At 35.6% G+C, this 12,433-nt stretch overlaps 1 protein-coding gene across 1 annotated transcript in view; it reads right to left on the reverse strand.

Annotated features, from left to right (window-relative positions):
* The window catches only part of tspan9a (tetraspanin 9a), a 293,357-nt gene extending 287,249 nt beyond the window's left edge, over positions 1 to 6,108 (reverse strand). Inside the window, exon 1 of the mRNA XM_087796893.1 lies at positions 5,940 to 6,108. The gene's annotated coding sequence lies outside the window, so the exon portion shown is untranslated. The remainder of the gene's footprint in view (positions 1 to 5,939) is intronic.
* Positions 6,109 to 12,433: the final 6,325 nt, after the last annotated feature.

The following is a 12,433-nucleotide window of genomic DNA, read 5'->3' on the forward strand; positions in this document are numbered from 1 at the left end:
AAAACCTCCGCTACTTAAACAGACATGGACGGTGGAAATATACAAATCCATACGCTCCAGAGGTCAGCGGTAGGTCAAGGGACCGTTGGTGTCGATGTCAGGCTACTATTTGGCTTGAATTTGAAATGAACATCAGCTATTCTGGTAGTTGTTTTCAATCAATTTCCCCATTTACTTGTTTTCAAAAATAAAAGTTCACAGGTATGGTGTCCACCGACGATGGGGAGTGTGCGAGACCTTGAACTACAGTCTAGATTTATATCATCATTCTTGGAAGGACAATGGATAACATAAGGAATGGGAACAAAGTGCAACAATTTGACCCTGTCATATTGGATTACTGAACAACACAGACATGGTGGCTTCAGCTTCGGCGATGCTTTTTCTAACAACGCTCGTAAAAAAAAAAACGCTGGTATTAAATGGTCCATTTATTTACCTGGGAGTGGATGAAATATACCATGAACTCAGAGAAAAAAAAAGATTTCAAGAGTGCAACTTTCACCCCGACTGTCTGATAAGTCGGACGGCACGAAAAGTGGTCTGACTGACTCTCGCTTACAATATTATGCCACTGACGCCTTTGACAATATTTTTCAAGCATTTCACAGCCTCACAAATTCCAACAGTGGCCTTAGTCAAGCTGTGTATTCATGAGATGCATCTCACATATCTTACTCTCGGCCAAAAATACACACAACCGGCAGCACATTCTGTGCCTATATATTGACCCCGCTATGTGAATGACAGCCGCTTGTTTACCGTCTTGTCAAAGTCGGGATCCTGCCCGTGTGGGCTGAATCTGCATTTAGTGCCTGTTGATACAGAACTCAAGCTGTACCAGCGGGAGTCACATCATGGGTCGATGTCAGTGGGAGACCGAGTTGGACTTGTCAGGGTAGAGCACGGTGAATATTATATTTATGTCTCTGTCTGGATTCAGATGGATGTTCGAGCTGGAGGGTGTAATAGTTAAAATCAATGAAGAGTGGGTGTTCCATCTGCAACTTTGTGTGACTCTTTTTGACGACTGTAACTCACTTGCAGTGAAGTTGTCGAAGATGGATGCTTCTGCACACTAACAAAAGTTTGGCTTTAAGAGCAGTTTTCCAAATTTAAAGAGAAAACAGTGCATACCAAACATCTGTTACACTTATTAATTTCTTATTATGTCATTTCTTTTATATTCCTACACCGGTATATTATCAAAACTTCATGGGGAGAAACATTTTTCAGTGGGGACCCATTTTACTGCTGCACCATAGCAGATGCACCTTGAAGTTTTGAATAGAAAATGTCAGCAGAACTGAGCCAAAAACAAAACACTGTTTTTAGTAGAGGTATTAAAAAATATTGATACAGTGTTACAATGTGATTTTCTTTTTTTCAAAAGATTTTTTTCGATATTTTACAGCATTTCATCGATTAATTTATTTATTTTAAGGTTATAAATAACATATTATTATTTTTTTTTAAACCATATTTTATGGTTTACAGCAGGGGTGGGCAATTCTGGTCCTCAAGTGCCACGGTGGGTGCAGGTCTTTGTTTCAACCAATCAAGAGAACACCTTTTGACCAATCAGGTGTCTTAGGATTGTAATCAGTTGATAGTCATTCTGGTGTCGTTTTAGCTGAAACCTCATTGGTTAAACTGTCCATGCCTGATCAGTTGGAACAAAAACCTGCACCTACTGCGGCCCTTGAGGACTGGAATTGCCCACCTATGGTTTACAGTTTAATAAAATGTGTTAAAATAAAAAAAATCTATTTGTAGTCATTTACAATTCACATTTACTTCGTTTGTTCAATTGTTTTGTTGCAGTTAAAGTTCTGGCCGCTAGATGGCAGCAGTCATCATGTCCTCCGCAGCTAAAGGAACAATGAAACCCTGTGAGATCCTGTAGATGACTGAGGACGAGAGGATACACTCGACTCCAGCAGCTGATGTTTAGACATATTACGGTTTCAAAACAGTTACTACTTCGTCAAGAGACATGTGGTCTGTAAATTCTGCATCACCAGAGTCAAGTACTCGACAATATTACAAATATATCCTTGATCCTACAGTATCGCAATATATAGTAAGTAAGTAAGTAATTTATATTTGTAGAGCGCTATTCCAGACCAGGGTCACAAAGCGCTTTAACAATCAAAACAATACCCAATACAATATATATCTACTTAAAAGCTGAATAAAGTGTATAGCAGTATTATAACAATAGTATTGTTACATATCATATATATGCTAAATATTGTATCACAAGATCTGCTAATGCACACCCCAAGTTATTACCTCCCAATTTGCTTTCATAAAAAAGCATCTTTTGTTTCTTTCAATACTGTTGCCTTTGAATTTCTCGAACTCCTGTGTTGTTCTCGGTGTTGTCTTGATCTTTGAAGTATGTACTGTTTTGAGTATTGTTTTTGATTGTTAAAGCGCTTTGTGACCCTGGTCTCGAAAAGCGCTATATAAATATATATTACTTACTTACTTACTTACTTTCAGAAGGACAGGAGGCATAATGTAAAAATGAAATATTTATAGGATAACTGATGAAAACACCAGTGTCAGTACTAGCCAGCTCACCAACCTACACGATTATTATTAATCCGAACAAGCGTGTGGGACGTGAGAGTGAACTGAATGTTATTTTAGCAGCACAGCTCATCTATTGTGAGAGTCAGCAGGGTCCTTCCCCTCCAGTCCCACAGAATAGCAACGTTCATGAAAGGGTCAGAGCTTGACGCAGAACAGCGACCGAAAACTGAGGGAGCAAACACAAACCAATGCTTACATTGCTGCTTTTGTTTACCGCCGCAAAGAATTGGCCAGCGTCTCCCAGAGGCACAAGCCTCTCGACAATGCTCACGATTGTGGAGTTCAGACACTCACAGAACAAGGCAGCGATGGACGGCAACATCTGATGTTGGTTTCATTATCTTAACCACACGCTCAGCGAGGAGGTAAACATGATCACAAGCAAACTGAAACAGCTTTAACAAATGCAGGCGGTGGTTGAAGATGAGAGCTAGTCCTGTGTGTGGACTAGAAATGTGGTACACCTAAAAAAAATAAAATTAAAAATCAATGCTTTCAAACTATGTGGGGATAATTAACCACAAGAGATGATTCTGAGGGAAAATGAGAATGTTTCTTTTTAACTGTGGGTCCTGGAGGGGGGGGGGGGGGGCACAGACCACATGCCAGTAGGATGAAAGGAATGCAGGGGTCAGACAGTACATGACCTTGCTCCACTCCCACTTCACCAGAATAGATTGATCCACGGCGCACATGTGATGTTTTTATACGGTCCCACTTGAATTCAAAGACAAGACTGAGAGGTGATTTTCTTTCACAATGCGTCCACTGAGGATTCAACACATTCCTCTTGTGGTGGGAGAGTCAAGTACATAATAGAAGCATGTGAGCAAACATGGAATCTAGCCAGAAAACTATTTGATTTTGTATTTATTTTTATCATGCATCACTAGTTACATATAAAGATGTTTGTTTTCCAAAACTAATTTCTGTTTTGTTTTTTTCTTGTGTATTTTGGTGAATTTACCCACACTTGGAAAATGTTGATATTTTCTCTCTCTCTTCATTTTTTTCCTTCATTATGTTTCCTATTTTCCAACATATTAAAGCCATTTTCTGTACCCCGTCTTTCTTTGGCAGTGTTCGAAAATACCCGTCGGCAGTTTGCAATTTTCAGAATTAAAATAATTAGGCTCAAGATTCAATGGTTCTCAATTGGGCTGAACGATTAAAAGACAATTCATTTCGTTTTTGTTCAGGGTGTAAAATGAAAATACATGTTTTCTTTCTTGAAGAATAAGGTAGTTGTTGTTGTTTTTTTAATGTGTTGATACCTTTATTAGTATGTCTTGTGAAAGGAGGATGTTTTGATATGATGGCTAGTACATTTATGAATTGGTTGATATACTTCTAGTTGTGTTAACATAAGAGAGAGGGGGATGAAAGGCCAGTGGAGGTATCAGGGAATGATAACTTGGCTGCAGAGGAGGATCAGTTACAAAGCTGTAAATGATGTAAATGTAAGCATAATAAGGTTGAAAAGGTCGTAGTATGGAGGCTTGTGTATTTGAAGAAATCATTTTCTAATTGCAGAACACTGAAAAAAAGTATTTCTACCAAATTTTGGCTCAGAAAGGTCACAGTATGAATGTGGCTTCATTAGATTTTCTATTCGCCATCGCTGAAGTCTTAAGGACAAGGCAAAGTACGTGAGATACGTCAATACGATAAAACGATAATTGTTTGGAATAAGATGGTGTAAAATCATATAGAAATGTTGTCATCAGATCAATCTTTCTATCACTCAACACTTATAGCACTTTAGAACAACAGTTGTTGACAAAAACACGTAAGGTAAGGTAAGGTAAGGTAAAACTTTATTGATCCCTCAGGAGGTCTCCTTCGGGAAATTGTTTTTTACCACTAGCCAGCAGTTTTTCATAAACAATAAAAAATGATACATAAAAAATAAAATAAGAAGAAGAACATAAAGAGGAAGAACAAGATGACACAATCTAAGTCTAAAGATAAAGACAAAGAACATAGGTCAAAGAAAAACAACAAAGATAAAGGATACAAAGACTAACATAGAACAGAACATCCAGATACTCTCACTCCACAAGCTAATATTAATATTTTTTATTAATTTATAGTTCCTGTTTGTGTGCTGGGAATATGCAATTTCAGAAATGCTTCCACAAAGCCTGAAGAAGAAGCAAAAAGATACAAAAACATATTCCTAATCGTCATTTCTGTCTGGAATAAACGCAGTCGTTCCAATAACATGAGGAAAAGAAGATTTTAAAACCAAAAAATGAGGCCTAATGAAGTGGATCAAAGTGTGAAAACCTTTCAGTGCCTGGCTTCATGTGACTAGCCAAATACAATTAATAGCTGAGGGGAAAATAGATTCAGGAATAAAAAACACATTTCTATTGAGGAAAATGATTACTCTCCATGATAGCTTTGGGTAAAAGATAACACATGCAGTTGGAAGACTGAGGTTTCCTTTTATAGTGAGGAGATGTCATGTTTCCCTGCTTTAAAACAACACATGAAAGGATGATACTATCAAGTCCACATGAAAATTGTCTGATGATATTACCTACACAAAGATTATGCCATTGTTTTTCTTTTTAGTCCTTAAAAAAAAAAAAGGCAACCAGTTAAGGACTACTTTCAAAACACTAGTTTATATACATCTTAATGTTGTTCAAATAGACACATGCTCAATATTTAATTTAATTTATCTAAATATATTCCACCTCTTACCCAGTAGAATTCATTTATAAACAAAGAAAAATAACTATTATACTCAAAATATTTATCGAAATTGGAATGAAGTTTCATTTAAAAATATAAGCATCATCAAGTGTCAACATGATCGCGAGGCTTATCCCAGCTACCAGAGGCAAGAGGCAGGGGACACCCTGGACAGATAGCGAGTCCACCAGTGGGTACATATAAAGAGAATTTTATCAAGTCGACTATTCAATTGTGGGAAACTGAATATCCCAGAGGAAACCAAATTATATTGATACAGAGATATTTTACAACAACTTACATGTATTAATACAACTCCACCTTTAAATATGTTATTTTTAAATGTAGTTTGTTCCTTTATAGACTGAAAGTGGTGTTTAAATAATTAAATATTATGGTTAAAAGAGGCTCAAAGACGTCCTTGTTAGCTTCAAGTAGCTTAACAGTGTCCAAAACAAACTTTGGCCCCTGAAAGTTACATTTAACTGACTTGATACATTCTAAAAAACATATACAAATGTGTTTAGTATTGGACTGAATGTTATTTAATTCATATTGTTGTAAAAATAATGTAAGCTAGTTGCATCATGTTAAAATGTCAACATTAAATGACGCTAAACACATGAAAAACTCACTTTTTTTAGATGTTTTTTTGTCTGGTTTTCTTCAACAAGCTGTGCGACGACCAGAGACGTTGAGTCGAAAGAACTTTAGTTGGAACTTTTCCAGTCTGTTTTTTTTTTTTCGACGTCTTTCGCTCCAAAGGAAAACGTCAATAATCCGTGTTGAGGTCTGGCTGACAGCCGTCAGTCAGCGCGTGCGTCGGCTGCAGGTTCGGGGCTCGCGTCAGAGAGGAGAAGAAGGAAGTGAAGTTTGGAGATAAGAAGGAGGTTCTTACTGACTCCTACAGGCGCTCCTGGACATTTATGAGTGCTTGGAAAGTCGATTTAAAGTTAATTCTCCGGCAACTACTGCCAAAGTATCTTAAACAATACAAAATACATAAATAAACCGGTACCTATAGATCGTTATTTAAAATAAAAAAACGATATTTGAAAATGTATATAAATTAAGATTAATATATATAACATTTAAAGAAACATATAAGGCATATTATTTGTTATTTATTTTTGTTTTTAATAATGTTATTAAACACCATTTCTACGGAGCCCCAGAGGTGACATTATTATATTTCTTCATTTGTGTCTCGTATCTGTTTCTACAAATGTAAAAACATTCCAAAATATTAAAGCATCAAATGTAAAACTATCATAAAATACTAAATAAAAAAAGAAAATCCAATTTTTTTGATTTAAGTGACGTGTGAAAAGATGTACTGTAGACAACCTGCAGTGGACAGTATCTGACATTAAAAGAAAAGTACATGAAATACCCAGTAGTCAATAAAGTGTGGGTTTGACGACAGAAATGCCTCTTATGAGCACTAAATTAAAAATATAATAATAATAAAAGCAAAGTTTAATAATTGTACCCAACCGTTTAAGTATTTTCTTTCAATCATTTTTATTTAGTTCCAAGTCAGAGATGATGGAAAAAGTACAAATCTTTTTAAAAGAAAAAACTTTTAAATTGTATTTAATATATATATATATATATATATATATATATATATATATATATATATATATATATATATATATATATATATATTATTTTATATTTTTTCTTGCGGTTCAACAAAACTAATGATGAATAAAACTCGTTTTATTTATTTATTTATTTTTAAGTGTTTTTTTGTGCTGCAAACATGCCTTGTGATAGTTTATAGCAAAGCAATTTTGGATTAGATAACTACAGTAATATCTTGTCCAGAACAAATTCCTATTAATTTCACAAATAATATATTTTGACCAAGAGGGCAGGGAAACCAAATACTCAAATTATATTTTTGCTTTAAAAAACCAGGTTAACAATGGACTTTAAACTGTGTCTCATAACAAATTGCTTTTTTAATTAATGAAGATTGAACATAGATTAACATTGTCAGGTTTAATATTGGAGAGATGGTAACTAGCTAATTATATGAGTTTTAAAAAATTGTGCTCTGAATCCCTTATCAGATTTTCCTGCTCACATGTCTGCAGGATTACAAGCTGCAGCTCCTCATTTGTCATCGCAATAATCAAGTACGGGGATGATGGCGGGTGCTGCGTCTGCAGGCTGTTTGCTACTAGCTGTGCTGGTCATCGCATTACCTTCATAAATTCAAATGTCACATTGTGTTTGTTTTTTCAATGAAAAAACACTCAGGTGGACGCACGCTCAGCCCAGTGGCACCTTAGGTCATCAATCATTGTAGCTTCCCCTGCTGTTTTTAACAATTCAAATAAGTCAGATTCATCTTAGGAAAATACGTTCTAACTATACTTAACCATTTATTCAACATGCCTGGTTCTACATCAGTTTAATTTATACAAAATGTTTTTTCCGTATTATTGAAAAAAACTATAGACAAAATAGAGTAAATATGATTTTTGTTTGAGAATTAAGAACAGAAATGTAATTTCTTTATGATAAGAAAAGTTTGTTGTGTGCCTATTGTTATGTACTGTATTTGTATTGCTTTTATAGTGTACTTTCTCTTCGGTACCAACCTGCAATCAACACCAGCTGCTTAACCCTTGTGTTATCTCAGGGTCAAGGTGACCCAATGACCCACCACTGCATATTTATTTCCTGAACACAGGGAGGTCGTTTACCGGGACCCAGAAACAACACAGATACCACAAACACATTTGTTTTGGGGCCTCCGGGTCACATTGACCCTGAGATAATGCAAAGGTTAAGCTTCCTGGTTACAGTCTGTGGTGTCAGAATGTCACTTTTCATATCCCGATGGTTTTCTGAAGGTTCTGGTGACACTTTTTAAGTTGGTCTTTTGTATTTTAATCTCCTTGATCTCCAGTCACATTTTATAAAGTTGGTTGACAATATATTAGGTCATTCTGCAGCATTAAAGGAAACCTTGATAAAAAGAGGCACAAAATTCTGAAACAAGAAAATGAATTTGCTTACAAGTTATTTAAAAACAAAAGAATTAAATTATATTTGAAATAAAAAATAAACATTTTATATAATTGATATGAGTGACATACGTGATAAATAAAATAAAAAGGATATGTCATCATTATAGATTAAAACATTAGGGAAAAAGTAAAATGTATTCATGAAAAAAAGGATTTTAATGGATAAAAAACAATTAGAAATAATTTTAAAAGAACAATAAAGACAGAAAAAAGGAATGAACAGGAGGAATGTTTCAAAATCACAATAGAAATAATACATTTAATCTCCTGTATAGATACAAGCAGAGGGCTGTATTGCTCTAACTATATTAACCTTATTTATTTTATTTTTTGTTTCTGTTTAAGGGTCACCAAGTCAGGTAATAGCACATTTACATGTTTATGTTTCAATGTTATTTAACCTGTTAGATTTCCTCTCAGTCAATCATTCAGTCCAGCAATAGTAATTGTATTCCACGTAAGTCTGTCAATCCACCATTGTGTCGATCAGGAAGTCAACTGAAAGAAAATGCGATCGATAAGTCAGCAAATCAGATAATTAGCATCAGTCAGCAACATTGACAAACACACCGGCGGCGAGCGGGGAAACAGTAATTCTGTCTCTTCGGAGAAGCAATAATCCATTCAGACCAGTCAGAGTGCTGAACCCTGGTTCACCACTTAATAAGCATCAGAGTAGAGACCTGGAGGAGATCCAGAGCTGTGTTGTACCTGAACATATACACCATTGTAGCATCCCTCTATCCTATTATTTAACTGCTGAAATACAATGTATGTGTCAAATGATACGGTATGAAATATTAGGATGAACAAATATGGTGGGTTTAACATGAATTACTATCCAAAAACTTTATTTATTGTTTTGGGGGTGTATACTCAACTACTCAATACTCAACTTTTCCTTTTTTTTGTTGCAAAATGTAAGAGATACAGACATATTTATCAACTTACTTGGAGATAGAATAAAAATATGAAGATCCTTGTCTTAAAATATTTTTTACAAACATTTCTTGCTACAATTAATTCTGGTATTTGTAGTACTGGTTTGATAAAAGTTTTAAATTACCTGGAAAAAGGTTTAAAGAAGAAGCGAGTAATAAAAGATTTACTTGTGCTGAAAATGCCTAATATTTTTTCTATTTTCAAGCAACAGTACGTAACAATTTGCCAATAGTTAAAGGTTTGAAACAGGTGTCTTTGACCAGATAGTTTTTTGAAGTTACCACCCAAATAAAATGAGACACTGACACAACAATAGACAATATCGCATGTATAGCAAATAGCTCAAAAAGACTGTATAGAAGTAAAGTTACATTTTACTGACGAGTGGGTCTCCAGAATAAACAAATTTGAAATTAAAGGGCAACTAATGTAAAAACCTAACTCTCCTTACTCACTTGCATGTTGCAATTGTTGAGGTCTTCCTCTCCAAGATGCAGTAAGTCTCTCATCATGACCATGTTTTGAAGATATTACTTTATAAAGTTTTCCCACTTCTGAAATCTCGGCGAACAAAAGGTTACTAGAACGGAGTTTATTTATGATGTAATAATGGCTTCACTTCTCCTCCAGCCAGCTGTAATCACGCCCTGCTTTGTTTATACAACAAGGCCTGTGGAGATTTCTGGGATTGATGACGTGCAGTGACAAACCTTGATGGTTGTCCAACCACAGCAGAGTAAATTTACATCTATACGCCTATTGCATCTCAACTCAACACATTAGTTGACCTATGAGGATTGTCTATTTAGGAAAATATAAAGGATGGAAATTTCCTTTTACTACTTTACTTTCTGATGCACCTCGATGAAAGTTAATGCAGGTGTTTAAACAACAGACAAGCATGTGACTTGAGGGTACTCAACCGTTTTTCCTAAAGTCCCTCGGATCCAGGTTATGTTGTGTTTTTAAAAAATGTAAAAATGTAATCATTTAAACTAAAACTTGAACATTTGTTTTTACAGCCCTGTTTCTATGCCAACATCATTTGCCTGAACCCAGAAACATAGACTTTAGCAGTATGATACTGTCACTAAGAAAATAACCACACTTCAGTTCTGAAAAATTCACTAAAGTCACTTATAATAGCAACTGTAAGTTTAATTTGTGTGAAATCCAAATCCTTATAAATAATTAGAGCTGTAAATTGAATTCACTGAAGTGGAATAACAAGGCAGTTATAAAACGAAACACCAAATTAAAGTCCCAATAACTCCGAGTTGTAATTAAGTACATAATTGTAACTCTCGCCGCGTTGTTTTCAAAACCTTCACACGTCGGAATTAGCAGTCGATACGACATTGTCGATTCGTGAGATGTTTATTGATTCCTCAGCAGCTCTGCTGTCTAAGCTGACGCACCTCGGAAGGAGGGAAAAGCACTTCTGAGCAAAAGGATGTCGATGTCAATTCTCGCTGCGGGAAGTTAGATGATCAATTAGACGATGAAGTTGACGGATGAAAGTTCCCCACGGGGACCTGCGGGACTTCCAAAAGAAAAGAGAATTAAGAAAGTGCAGGAGCAGCTAGAACCACATTTCCATGTATTCAGAGAGGAAGGGATTATTTTCTGTCCTTTTATGCTGACATTGTCCGCGACTCAATTTTTTGTCTCTGGCGCTGCCCGGGGATCTAACACCCAGACTCTTTCCTATGTGTTTAAATCTTCAAGTGTTGATCGTCGGGGAATAAAATAGTTTTTGGATTTATGACTCCGACTCTCAAGAGGGACTCAAGCATGGCAGCTCATATAATATCCTAGCTGGTATTACATTACATGCCTTCCTCTGGTTTAAGCATCCAGCAAATTGCTAACGTAGGGAGCCTTTATGTGCAAGAGCTGCTTAAAAAACTATTACGCTAATGCACATTATTCACTCTCATCAGGAGAGAACCTGAGGCAAGTGAAAACGTGCTCAATGATGTGTGTTTGGGATTCGACAACACGTGTAAAGGACATTTAGCTAAGCAAAGATTTAAACAGCAGTTAAAAACTGATGAAGTATGAACAATAAATCAGCAAAAGAACAGCCTTTGCAAATCGTTATATAAAATCCGTGATTATATGATTATAGATTTCGGGTTTTCTGCAGCATCGGACAGACATTAGGTCAAGGCCAAAGATTTCAGTCTGGCAAACATCATAAAAGAAAAGATTTGCTTCAGCGACTTTCTCTCCTCGGCTATCGACTCGTTCCGTCGGCTGATGCTTAAATTGACAATTCAAGTTTCACTTATTTTCGACTTACTCATAGTTGTCTAAGGGTGGGATTATTTTCAGTCTTTTTGGAGTTATGGATGTCCATATGACGGTCACAACCAGAGCTCACTTTTCTTCATCCAAAAACATTCACAAAATATCCAAATACCTCTGTACTCCTCGTCTTGTAATGAATTATCGGAAAGAGAAATTGTTCCTGAAAAAAGTTGAACAAGTCCCTAGGAGCTGCCATTGTCTACAGTCTACACTGGGAGCTTGCACAATATTTAACTGTTGTGAAAACTGTCTTTATAGCATGTTAGCCATATATTTATAGCTACGGCTATAAACTTTCAAAACGTTCTGTTTTAAGTAAAATACTTTCCACTTCTAAAAGCGAATTAATCACTTTAAGCCTTCTAATCTGATTCTCAATCATCGACCAGTTCTACCTAGTTCATAAGGTAGTTTGCAAACATAATGGTTAAAAAATATAATTTTAATGCTGGTTTAATAGCAAATAACAAAAAAAAATCACATTAATCATTCGATCATTAATCAAACACAACTGCCTGTAAGACGCAAGATAAACACTTGTGTCTTAAGTGTGCAAACACAACCAGAGCTGTCTTAACACTGTTCAAGTCCAATAAAAAAAATAAAATGCTTCTGGAAACTATAAAAGCACTGGGGCAGCACATACCTCTGCCAAAGGAGATAATTTCACATGACGCTGTAAAATACAGCATTCAATCAATTTAATAAAAATAAATGACCATGATTCATGAAACGTTTTGGGAAAATTACATTTGTTGTGAACCACTAGACCACTAGGTCAAAGTTTTCCAATGACTTAAATATGTCGAAAACATTTTGTCAACCCC

Source organism: Callionymus lyra, chromosome 8 (assembly GCF_982586985.1).
Source record: "Callionymus lyra chromosome 8, fCalLyr1.hap1.1, whole genome shotgun sequence".
NCBI classification, from domain to species: domain Eukaryota; kingdom Metazoa; phylum Chordata; class Actinopteri; order Syngnathiformes; family Callionymidae; genus Callionymus; species Callionymus lyra.